The sequence below is a fragment of the Physeter macrocephalus genome, chromosome 7 (genome assembly GCF_002837175.3).
Source record: "Physeter macrocephalus isolate SW-GA chromosome 7, ASM283717v5, whole genome shotgun sequence".
Taxonomy (NCBI): Eukaryota; Metazoa; Chordata; class Mammalia; order Artiodactyla; family Physeteridae; genus Physeter; species Physeter macrocephalus.
The window spans coordinates 121,346,093-121,359,533 of NC_041220.1; the positions used below are offsets into that span (position 1 = coordinate 121,346,093).

The 13,441-nt window shown below is 35.1% G+C and overlaps 1 long non-coding RNA gene across 1 annotated transcript in view; it reads right to left on the reverse strand.

The window, feature by feature from the left end:
* Positions 1 to 3,818, reverse strand: part of LOC114486611 (uncharacterized) — a 108,384-nt gene extending 104,566 nt beyond the window's left edge. The window contains exon 1 of the long non-coding RNA XR_008617873.1: positions 3,646 to 3,818. This is a non-coding gene — a long non-coding RNA (uncharacterized lncRNA). The remainder of the gene's footprint in view (positions 1 to 3,645) is intronic.
* Positions 3,819 to 13,441: the final 9,623 nt, after the last annotated feature.

Consider the following 13,441-nt stretch of genomic DNA (forward strand, 5'->3'; position numbering starts at 1 on the left):
ATTTCTTTGTAAAATTATGTTTGGCAATGATTTTAACAATATCTGGAAAACTGAATGAAAGAAGTGTGGGGTTTTTTTGTTTGTTTTTTGCTAAATAATTTAAGCAATTTAACATCTCCAATTCTTAGAATGTGCATTTTGTTGGACCACAGATAAGAGAGTTACCAGGAGTAGATCCTGCTGGTTTTATTGCTTTATTTAAGCATTTGCCTTGGTAAAGACACTATCTATTTGTTCCTAGGAATGCTGCTCAGTATTTTTAAGGATTCTTTCATAGGTCCTTTAATATATTTCCTTTACCTGTCCATCCATAGATATCTCATAAACCCTTTAATTTTTCCCTCTACATATTCATTCGTTGAGATTTCATCCTACAATGTGACTTAATTTATCATCCATATAATGGTTACTTTCCAAAGTGTATCTATTCCGTCTGAGCTCTTTCTCCCCATCTCAAGTCCAGCATATTTTGGTGGTGTTGATACCCTATATTTTGATATTCTTCTTGTTTCAAGAGCATCTCAGTTTGAAAATACCTTAAAACTCAATTAACTTTAGTCCAAAAACTCATTTCTCCTTTCTCAGAAATGTCTCAGAAAAAGCAGCACCAGCTGCTGATTTACCCACGCCAGTGGGTTGAAGGGTCATAAATCCTTAACACCCTTTTTCTGTCACAGTCCATATCTAGCACCAAATTCTACTGAGACTATGCTATTCATAGCTTTGGAATGTGTATTCTTCATTCTTATTATTACTTTTGTATGGATTACAATAATTCCTTTTGCATAGTTCTATGAAATATCCTTCAAATTGATTATTTCACTCTCTCCAATTCATTCTCCACACCACTACCAAATATTTTTCTTAAATAAAAACATGATCATGTGATTATCCAGGTAAAACATCTCAATGAACATTTATGAATCTTAAATAAATATACATTTCTTAATATGATATTCAGGATCTCTCTTTCTTCCCTCACTTGCGCTCTATATTCTAACAATGTTGTCATCATGTCCTCTATCAATTTTGAGCCTTTCCAGGTGCTCTTCTCTGTCTGGAAAATGTATATTCCACTGTTTAAATTGTCTAATTTCTACTTTCCTACAGTTCTCATCACAGTCATCAGTTCTTTGATGTTATTTCTTAACCAGTTAGACTAGATTAGTTTCCCATAGCATGAATAACCCACCCAATTAGGTTGCTTAACAGAGAGTATTATACCCACTCGGTAACTAGTCTCCTTCAGTGAGAGGAGGGACTGCATTTTCCTCACTGTTAGCTGCATGCCTGAATGTGGTATTGGTTACAGTAGGCACTTAGTTAATACTTGCTGCATTGAAAGTAGAATTACCCTTTTATCAGTATAATCAATAAAATATATGATTTTAAGTGCAAATTTTAACAAGTCATCATACTATATGCTGGGAATTTAAAGCATATAAAAAAACATAAGATTTCTGTACTCAAGTAGTTATGACTTAATTGGCCATAAATGATCTAAATCCATTATGAACATAAGCTGATCAAGATAATGAACAATGAGCTGTTTACTATTGTCTAATAATTGCTAAAGGTGATCACTGGAGCATTTATCCTAATAATTCCTTGAAATTCTATCACACTTCTCTTCTGCTAAACTCTAATGAAGCCCAATTTCTTGCCTGTAAACAATACCATTTCCATGATAAATAAGAACAGGCTTATCCAATTTGAAAAATAAGCAAGTGTTTTACGAATGGAAATGTTCCATTCCACAAAGGTTTTCAGTTTCCATGATCCTCTCACAGTTTAGTGAGGGAGAAAGTGATCAAAATATATAATTTAAAACAGCATAGTAATTGCAATGATGGCCATAATTGGAATGTAATAGTATGGGTCAGGACTAGCTTTAATAGCTATGAAGCTTTGATATATTTGATGTTATAATAATTTATTGCATCTGATGAATAATATAAAAATCAATTATTCTAATAATGCTATTGAAATTTAGTTAGATATTTTTTCTGATATCTATAAGCATATAAAACTTCCAACCTATTATATATGTCTTTCAATTGATAAAACATAACTTTCAAAAATGATAGTAAAAGTGGAGAATTTAAGTCAATTATTTGTGAATAATTGTCTCATAAATCTTTATTTGTAGATTAATTTCAGTAAAATCTTACATAATAGTCAGGATTTGTTCATTTGTTCTTTTCTTCCAATATTTAAAAATAATGTATTGGGGAGAAAACAGATATTAAATAATGAGTAAAGCTTACTAACTTCAAGAATTTAAGGCCATTGTCATAATCACCAAGAAGATTAACTCTGTCGTGTAGAAACTAAAATATTTCGTAAAATAAAACTAGATATTTTGTAATACCAATGTAAATATAGTAAAACAAGTTTCTAATTTGGTAAAAGTATTTCTTAAGCAAAATTCATGGGAATAACTAAAAAGACAAGTTTTTTTTCCTCCTTACATTTTATTGTTTTAAATTAGAACAATTGGATCAAATTATTTGAGTCAATACTTAAGTTGCTTTTTATGTAAAACATTCCTCAAATACATGCGAACTCTCTTTCTTTTTAGAATAATTTAGAAGAAAACATTATTTGACAACAAATGTCAATATTTTAAAAAAGCCATGGTGGTGTCATTCTCCAAGAATGCCTGTAGGTAATGGAAAGGCAAGTGATTTTCTTTTTAACAACCTGAACACAGATGGGAATAAACAGCATTTCCCCAGGAAGCAAAATCAGTCTCTGAGAACTTCACAAGATATGAGTTGCTGGCGAGCAGCGCTGCACATTAAAACGTTGCAGAACTAGTTGGAGGTCATTGTGATAGCCCTGCCCCAGTGGAGAACGACTGGCACTTCACCATAGATTTCCCTGCCAGACCCTATTCCTGTCTGACACCTTCATTTAACCCAGTAACATTTTCTCCTCTCCAAGGTTTAAAACAGGGATCAAGTATATTTCTTTAATAATGTCACATTCCCAGAGTGACTCCAGTGAGGGGACTATTGAAGGGCATAGTTACTTACATAAGGACCATCACGTAGGAAGATAATAAGTGATACAGTAAAGAGATGCTCCCACCAGGGCATTGAGGATTAATTCAAACAGCTGTCACAGAATTTCATACAAAGTATGAAGTAGATATCTGTGACTCCATTTCTAATTTACAAACATTCTCAGGTTGTCCGCTATTCTCACACAATCATACATTAAACTTTAGGTCTGCCTATATTTTGGTAAATTATACTTGTTTTTTTGTATTTTTTTAAATGGTTTCCATGTGATCTATCACATTGAACTGTCTTCATTATGACATATTTTAGCAGGCTATTTGTCTTCTCCAGGCCACACCAAGCACATCATTTGCACAGGAATTTCATGAGTGACTTAACTCCAACAAGTGTAACTTCTAGAGTTATCGACTCCTTTGAGTTTGCCCTCCTCTCTCTAGTGTCTAGTCTCACAAACTCTCCCAAGTTGTTTCCAGCTCTTCTTCCCCTACCATCTCCACTCGGCTACAGGTCAGCATGTCATCCCCTTGAACCAGGGTCTGTGCCATTTCCACCCCCACCCTTTCACCCAGCTCACTGATTCCTCTACACTCATCAGGGGAACTCTGGCTATCCCACTGACCTTGGCATTGCCCCTCCTGACCACACTGATGCTGGGGACTCACAGGGTGACGGCGAGCGATGCTGAACACCGAATTCATTCTTCTGAACAGCTACTCGAGGCTCTGCGGGAATCGGGATGTATGTTATTTGTACCTGAGCCTCTCGCCACAGCACTGCCACTGGAGACCTTATAGAAGCCAAGGCACACTGCACCACTGTATTTGTCTTTCCAATGTCATCTGACTCTTTACTCTTCTAGGCAACTTCTGGGTATTGCACTGTGGCTGAGTCTCAAGATTAGATGCCACGTGACTACAACCTGCCACTGGACATGTTACGTATCATTGTATCCTCTCTGCTACCACCACCAGGCCTGGAATATACTAAGAACACAATAAATCTTAAGGAATGGAGCTGAATTTATTTTGGTTGCTAAGACTCACTTTTCTTCTAAGATGGGGAAATGATTCCCCAATCTTTATTGCATATTCTTTTATAGAAGTTTAGGCCTAAAGAGGTAAGTAGGACAGTCCTTTCATTGTACAGAGCTTTGTTATCACCAAATTTGGAGCAAGTTCAAGTAACAGCAATGCTGTTTTATCTGAGTGACAGTTCCATGTGATACTCATGAACTGTCACTGGTTACCTAGGAAAAAAAAGGTACACTAAAGCCTTCCCATGCTGACTTTTATCTTGTCATCTTTTGGACTTGTTTCTCCCTCCCTTCTCCCCAGTCACATGATTTTGTCAGACATACTGTATAAATTTGAACCTCAACCATCCATAAAATTTGTGTTGTTTTATTTTATTCTAATACTTATATATGTGATAGAGTGTGGTATAAGCTATTTTTAAATGGGAGAAATCACATTCAAAAAAATTCATTTTTGTTAACACACAGTAATATTAAAAATCCAGCCTCCAAAGTGCAGTGAAATGAGACATTTAAGTAGTGTTAATGAATTCCAGAGTCTTTTGTATGTTTCACCATGAGTTAGTATTATTGGCATGGATAATTAAGTTGATTAAAAATATCAGGAGTTTTTTTTCTTCTTGATGTGGATTTTCAATAAAGCATACTTTCTTTTCTCCCTTTTTAAAAAAATTGTCATTAGCTCTGTTTAGTCCTAGTCATGATAACTGAATGGAAAGACAGAAACTTCAATTCAAAAGAAAATCTCAGATCTTCTGTTTTCTCAGAATCTAATGAATACCTGGTGCCTTTGAAATGCATTATATTTGAATTTGTTGGAAAGCAGGGATGGAGAGAAAAAAATTAGTACCAAGAGGCAAAGTAAAGGAAAAAAAGATCTGTGCGTTATAGCTAGAGATATATTATTTTCAAATATCTTTTCATCATTTGCTGATAATGTAAATGCATGCAGTATTTGCTAATTCTGCTTGTTGGCACTTTCATGATTATGGATTTGATTTTTATTCCTACAAGTTATAAATTTGGTTACAGTTTTGACTCTGCTATATACAAGTTAAAGATAACATTTTAAAATTTTCTATAGGTCTTTAAAGATATAAAGAGTTAAACAAAAAAGTCTGTCTTATAAATATGCATTTTGTCTTCTAATATATATTTTAATTAGTAGTATGAATAGATATACAACCTAGAGAGATTAGATTTCACCCATTTTCATCAAGCCTCTATAGTAGATTTCAATTCCAACTTGGATTGTGGTGCAATATATAAAAAATTCCAGGGCTTCCCTGGTGGCGCAGTGGTTGAGAGTCCGCCTGCCGATGCAGGGGACGCGGGCTCGTGCCGTGGTCCGGGAAGATCTCACATGCCGCGGAGCTGCTGGGCCCGTGAGCCATGGCCGCTGAGCCTGCGCGTCCGGAAAAAATTCCAACAGCAATTCTGTAGTTAAAGGCATTATATAGGTTCTGAGTTTATGGCTGCTGGGGTTAAGCTACTTTCTGATTAGAGTTTAAAGGTATCTGGTGGTTGGTTGCTAGAATTTCACTGAATAAATGGCCTAGCTGCCCAAATGACAAGACGACTGAACCTCTGGAATCCTAGAATTGTGTTTCAAAAAACAAAACTTTAAAATCTTAAAATGTGACACATATTTACTGTTATGAGTAATGGTTGTGTGTTGCATTATTAGAAAGAATTTAAGAGAACTGAACATCTAAAGTATTACTAAGATATGAGAAGTATGGAATACATGCTAATAGAAATGATGAGTTTGGCTAGTTGCATAAATAATATTTGCACACACTTTTGCAAGCTTTTTGATGGACCTGCTGTTCTTTTGGGACAATCACCCTCTATTGGGTTTGACAGGTTCTTTCACTGACTGACCAAGATAGACATCCACGCAATCCCTACAGAATGATATGAACTGTTTGTCAATTGTTAGCCAATGAGAGAGGCCAACTGCAAATGCTTAGTTCTCTGTCTCCGCCATTTGAATAGATTTTCTTCTTTTCTGAGAGAAAACAAAAATCGCTTGCATTAAGTTAGAACAGCACATATTGGGAAAAAAGGGCAAGGATCAACTAATGCCATCCTTTCAAATATTTTATATTATTACTTCTCCTTGAATTTTAACGGTAGTAATGATAAATCTGAATCTACTATAATGTAGTAACATAGAATATAGAATAAAGGCAAAGACATATATACATATGTATAAAATATAAGATACATTTCTATTTATATATCTAAAATTTTCCTGTATCTGTTGTATGCAGATGTTCCAAATGTTGCCTAAAAATATGTGAACTGGAGATTTATTTAATTTAAAAGTTCTCTTTTCAGATCAGGAATCCACATTGTATATGCGTTTCTTCAGTGGATTCATGTCCTCTGGGCTTGAGTCATCTCATCTATTTTTCAGTCTACAAATATACACCTCTTCTCTAATCTCTCCCATCCTAAAAACAATAACATCAAAACCAACTCTTCCTGACACCATATCCCTTTGTTGACTGCACACTGGGATGTGTTTCCATTCCTCTGCTCTAATTCACACAGATATTTGTTGAGAAAGTATTTGTAATATCATGTCACACATTCTCATCTTCCATTCTCTCCTCAATCTATTCCAAAAGGGCTTTCATTCCCATAACTCTACTGAAATTGATCTCACCCATGTCTCCAGTGACCTACATCTTGCAAATCCAGGCTTTATTTATTTCTAATCTTAAGGATCTTGAACTTTCAATAGTATTGGATGTAATTGATATCTTCACCCTCTCAATACACTTTTCTTTTGGGTTCTCCAGCACTGTTCACTCTTGTTTTATGACTACCTCATCAGCCATCACTCAAGGTTTGGGTTCTGTGATGCAATGTACCCTTGGCCTTTTGATCTTTCTCCTCCCACATCAGCCATCAGTGAGTCTCCTATGCTGGCTCTAATTCCACAGCTTGATTTCCATCTGTTGTAATGCTCCAAGGCTAAGCACTGGAACTTCTTCCCTTCCCTATTTATACCTTTCCTTAGATGACCCTGGTCAGTGTCTTGATTTAAACACTGTCATTATGCTGATGACTGCCAAAATTATGTCTTCAGCTTTGACCATTCCTCTGAGGTCCAAGAGTATGTGAGGATGTCTAAAAAGCATGTGAGATGTTATTGACCAATATAAAATCTTGGTGTCCCTTCCCACTATAAAGCATTTCCGTTCCTTAGTCTTTTGCAAGTTTTCAAAAAGCTTTTTCCCCTTGTTCACAATTACAAAAGTGCTGCTGAGGATGTGGAGAAAATGTCACATCTTCTGTTCATGTGCACATTCAAAATGACATCCTGATTCTTATACTGAGGATTCTAATAGCAGCTTGATATTTAGAAGACACTAATTTAACTTTTTAAATATACATTTATTTATTTATTTATTGGCTCCATTGGGTCTTCGTTGCTGCACACAGGCTTTCTCTAGTTGCGGCGAGGGGGAGCTACTCTTCCTTGCAGTGCGCGGGCTTCTCGCTGCGGTGGCTTCTCTTGTTGCAGAGCATGGGCTCTAGGCATGCGGGCTTCGGTAGTTGTGGCACACGGGCTCAGTAGTTGTGGCGCACGGGTTTAGTTGCTCCACGGCATGTGGGATCTTTCCAGACCAGGGCTCGAACCCGTGTCCCCTGCATTGGCAGGCAGATTCTTAACCACTGGCCATCAGGGAAGCCCTAATTTAACTCTTAACTTAAAAAAAGGACTCAAATTTCAAAAAGTTTGGCAAATCACAAATGCCATTAGGGTGACACATGACATGTAGTCATTTTAAAATAAAAGTCTAGTATTTGGTGGCAGGGTTTTCACTTAAGAGGTTTAACAACAAATTATTAAAGTTTAAACGTCTTAGCTTTTTTAAGGCACGTGTGGGCCAATAAATAATGTATACTCTGTTCCCAAATCATTGAGTTTATTGTTAGGCAACACATTTTTATTGCATGCTCCTGTATACTAAAGATTATGCTAGATGCTAAGGTTACCTTAGTGATTTAAGGACACATGTCCAAAAGACCTCAAACTGGTATAGGAGACAGGCAATAAACAAGCAATACATCAATAATTAATATTTCAAATTGGAAAAGGGTGTAAAAAGGAGAGGAAGTCAATATTAAAGGAGATAGCAAAGGAAAGCTCTACTAAGTTTGTTTGCTAATTTGTTTTAATAATAAAATAAAAGGTTATTTCAACTGAGTTCAACAAATTTTGAATAACTACTAACTATGAGACACTATGTTAATTAACGAGAAGGCAATGATGAAAAATGTATATTACCTGATACCATGGAGCTTGTTGTCTAGTACTGATTACTACTAAAATGTTTGTTGATGCTCTTTGATTTTCTAAAATAAATGTTTAGTTCATTTATTTGGTCTGAAATTTAATTTTGAATATGATAAGAACTTAATTTTTATTCTTATCATAATTTACCTAGACCAATGGTTTCAAATGTTTCAAGAATAAGGACCTATATTCAGAATTAATATATATGAAGGGTTTTCATAGATTTGTATTTTCTATCATTTATGTAAAAAATAGTCTACAGTTACTATGAATTTAGTTAACTTTAATAAGCGTGCATTTACTCAGAAGATAATTTATATACATTTTTAGTAATATATATTTGTAATGTAACTATATATTTAGTAATCAATAGTTCATACATTTGGGGAAAGGATTCCTTATTAAATATCAGCTAGATACAGAGGTGGAACTATGGCTATACTTGAATTTTCTACCGCTTCCTACCCAGACATGAGGGAAAACTCAATGCCATACATTTGTATAGTGCTTAAAAATGCTTGGGGCGGGCTTCCCTAGTGGCGCAGTGGTTGAGAATCCGCCTGCCGATGCAGGGGACACGGGTTCGTGCCCCGGTCCGGGAGGATCCCACATGCCGCGGAGCGGCTGGGCCCGTGAGCCATGGCCGCTGAGCCTGCGCGTCCAGAGCCTGTGCTCCGCAATGGGAGAGGCCACAACAGTGAGAGACCCGTGTACCACACACACAAAAAAATGCATGGGGAGGGAAGGATGAATAGGTGGCGCACAGAGGATTTTTAGATGATGAAATTATTTTCTTTGATAATGGTAGATACACGTCATTATATGTTTGTCAAAACTGATAGAACGTACAACACGAAGGGTGAAGCCTAATGTAAACTATATACTTGCGGTGATTATGATGTGTCAGTGTAGGTTCATTGATTGTAACCAGTGTACCACCGTGATGCAGGATGCTGGGGGAAAGCTATACGTGTGTGTTGTGGGGCGAGTGGATCAGGGCATACATGCGAACTCTGTGCTTTCTGCTTAGTTTTGCTGTAATCCTAAAACTGCTCTACAAACTAAAGTCTATTGAAAAATAAATATGTAAATGTATAGAGGAAAATCTGTGTGTATGCATATGTACATATATGTGTATGCATAAACACATACATGCATATATGTATGTATTAAATGAGAATATACATTTATAAAATGTAAAATTATATAGAGACAACACATGAACAAGTGTTATCTTAAGCCACATCTCTTAACAAAAGCAGTATTCATACACATACACACACAAACTATTTATGACTCTGTATACGCATATATTTTCAATCTTTATAGTAGCTTTTGAAATATATAAATATCTTTGTCATTTTAGTGACATGCGATCCAAGACTTAGAATGTTTAGGGGTCTTCCAAAGTTCACACTGCTCTAAGGGTCACAGCAAGGGCTTAACCCTGCCTTCTTTGGTTAACCATTATTATAATCATATTATTACCTTCCTCTGCTGAATTTATAACAATATAACTGGAAATATATTTTTTAAAACAATGTAATAAAATTTACAAATTACATATTTTTGTAATTTTGTATTTGAGGAACAGCTTTTAAAAAATTAATTAGGTAATAAAAGCAGCAAGAGGAAGAAATATTAAATCTATCTTGGGATGTAAATACTTTCAGCCTGTGATGGCTTAGGTGAAATCCCATGCCTTAGGGCATGAGGAAATGTTCTCTTTTCTCAAATTTTCCTCAAGCCAGGAGATTCTGTGCACTGACCTGATTTGATCTGGGAAATAGTGCTGTTGGTATTGAAATTCAGTATTTTTTACTTTTAATTTAGGAAAGCCACTTTCCCTTTATTTAAAATAGGTATGTTGCCTGAATTATTGAGTAGCCATGTCCCTTAACAGCAACTCTAATCACTTTTATGATGGATAGAAGATGTACACATCATTACTGTGAAGTTAATTCTGTTCACGTTAAAATTTAAGCAAATCTTTAACCACATATCACTGTCATTTCCTAAGTTTTTTAAGTATCCCCTGAAATGGTCAGTTTATATATCAATGTATTTTTCAAATTGTAAAATGAAAAAGATTAGCTGACACAGTGCAGTAGCCCCAAACACAATGGGACAAAGCAGGTAAACTGCCTCAGAGGCAGCTTTCTTAACGTTTGACTTTTTCTACATTTATTGAATACCTAAAAGTGCCAGAGGTGGTGCAGGGTCTAAAAAGGATTTGCTTATCGGGATTTAGAGGCCAAAATTTAGACAGTCATATGACTGTATAATCATGAGAACAATTCTAATTTAACATTTAGAAATGTAGGGGATTTTGTATGATGGATTTATGATAATTTTTTTACATAATTGAGGGGAATTGGCAGATACTACTTTGTCTTATTTAGTGTGGAAGTTTCTTACAGAATGTAGATTGAAAGATGGCAGTAAAAAAAGTCCTCCATTTCCAGAGAAATTCAGGAAGTGGGAGTATTAACTCTCTGGTAATCTGATCTGTTCTAAACCTCAGTTACTTCCTTTTACCCACCCACACTATCTATCCTCTTCATACAGGCAAGTCACCAGACTACAGTGGTCTGTGATCCCAACTGGAATGCATTCTCTTCCATAATTCAAGTACACAAGTCCTATTCCACCCCGCATGACACATCCACAAGGATATTTCCCCCTCAAGAATTTCATCTCAGGAACTGCACCAATATGTCATTTCCTATGTAAAGCATCAGTAATATCTTTTATTACTCTATATAAATTATTCTCATTTAGTCTCATTGAGTGAGAACTTAAAACTTTACCCAGGTTTTCCCAAATTAAAAGGATATCAGAATACTTTATGTCTTCAAGATAGCTTTAAAATAGTAATGTTGTAACTCTAATATTCTTGAGAATCTATTCCAAGTTAGCACAATGTTGGCTATACATATTTCCTCTACTGATAGTTAAATACTGATGAAAGATAAATGAAGAAATATCTGCAGGATGTTGCTTCCTTACTTAAATGAAATGAAGAATTATACTGATCACTAGGAAAATAGCGTGCTTGTTTCTTACGAGACATGCAGGTTTAGTAAAACATTTCTACCATTTGTTTAAAAGATGAGATACACTTTTAAATAAATGCTAGCAGAATAATTTTTTAAGGAATATTCATTCTAAATCCATCCTAGAAATTCTATACCTGTAGATGTAGAATAAAGCTTGGCAAGCATTGAAGCCAATAAATCAGACAAATATCTTCAAATTCAATAATCAGATATATCTTTATGACTTTGACAACATTTGGTGATCAGTTGGTTATTTGACTTTTCACAGGGTTCACTAATGCCTGCTTTAATAATACCCTGAATAATGATAATGGAAATTCTTGTTTCCATGTGATCCATTTTGATAGAAACCAAATTGTCACGCTGACCTTTCTTATGGCATGGTTTTCAGAAGGTAATTTCTAAAAGGGGGAGACTTAGCAATTTGTATTGTGCTGAATTTCATTTATACTGTTGCTTTTATAATTTACTTGGCATACATTTATTTTCTGGAAATGTTTATTGAACTCTTATGAATAGCTGAGATGTACCCAGCATCCTTCCCCCTTTTGTCCTCAACCTTGCTACTTCTTGTTGACTCACATCTTACAGGAAAGGGGCTTTGCCTTTTTGCATGGATGAAGCATATAAGCTAATTTAACCAATCAGCCCAATACAACCCTATACCAAATAAATTCAGTAAAGGTAACTCTCAGTGTTTTGGGAATTCTAGAAATCGGATTTCCTCTCTTCCTCTCTACCATGTATGTAGTGTGCAGATATGAAGCCTAGAACATCTGTAGTCAATTGCTGCCAAAAAGACAATCTGAGAGGAACAGAGCCCCAGAAAATCCCAGGGAAATTGATCTGGGCCTGAATCATGTTTAATGTCAATCCCAATTTAGCTCTTGGCATTGCCAGCCATGTGAGGAAATACTTTTCTTGCAATCATTTGCCAGTTTGAATCAGGCCTTCACTTATCGGAAAATGAATTACGTACATAATGGATAAGAAATTTGTTACCAGGAATGAGATTACAAGTAACGGGAGAATTCTTTAAAAGTGAGGGAAGTGAGAAAGACCACTCTCTGAGACGTGGAAAATCTTTGTTTTACAATTGCATGGTGCTTGGTTAAATTGAAGTTATTGTACTTTGGACCTAGAGCATGTGCTACCAAAACTATTGTATTTGGCAACAGAGAAAAAAAAAATAGTAGGATGATGGATTCTACAGACAAAACAGAAACAATCTTGCTTTGTTATGTACCTCTCAAAGCAGAAAGAATAGAAAAGAGTGTTTTGCCAAGCGTGGCTCCTCTGTCTTTGGTCTGCAATATACCTGTATTAAGTTTAATTTGCAGGGACCCCCATGATTGGGAAAGTTGAATTACTTACAACAAGCCAAATGGAAGGTTATCAGAAGCAGAGATATGAGAGACATGGTAGGAGAAAATAGAGAGGAATAGGAAATATATGGCCTTATCCTAGCATATTTTTAAAGCATTGTCTCCTGAAAAAAACATAAGCACTCACATTATGGAAATAAAATCCAACTAAAGGTTGAGAGAAGAAAATAAATATAATAAATACTCACCACTACAGTCCATTGGCTTCTCTAAAGATACAACATATACCTATATGTACATATATATATACACATACATATATGCATATATATACATATATACACATATATATCTCCAAAATATGTCTTATACAGATAAATGTTTCCCAATTAAAGATGGAAGCAAAGCTATATTTATAACATTATTTTGAAAAGCCTTCATAAGAATATGATTTTCACATTATTTAAGGTTAGTATATTAAATGTTTTCAACATGTAGTTAGATGACATTCTTTTTATAGATATAAATCAAGTAAGCATTACTTTTCAAAATGATTACAGGTTAAACAATATTCTTCTAAGATGCTGTGGAAACCAAACTTACTACAAACCTCATGAAGAATAATTTTTAATACACATATCAAAAAAAGCTATTTAAGTCTGATTTCCTTTTTACAGTCTTTA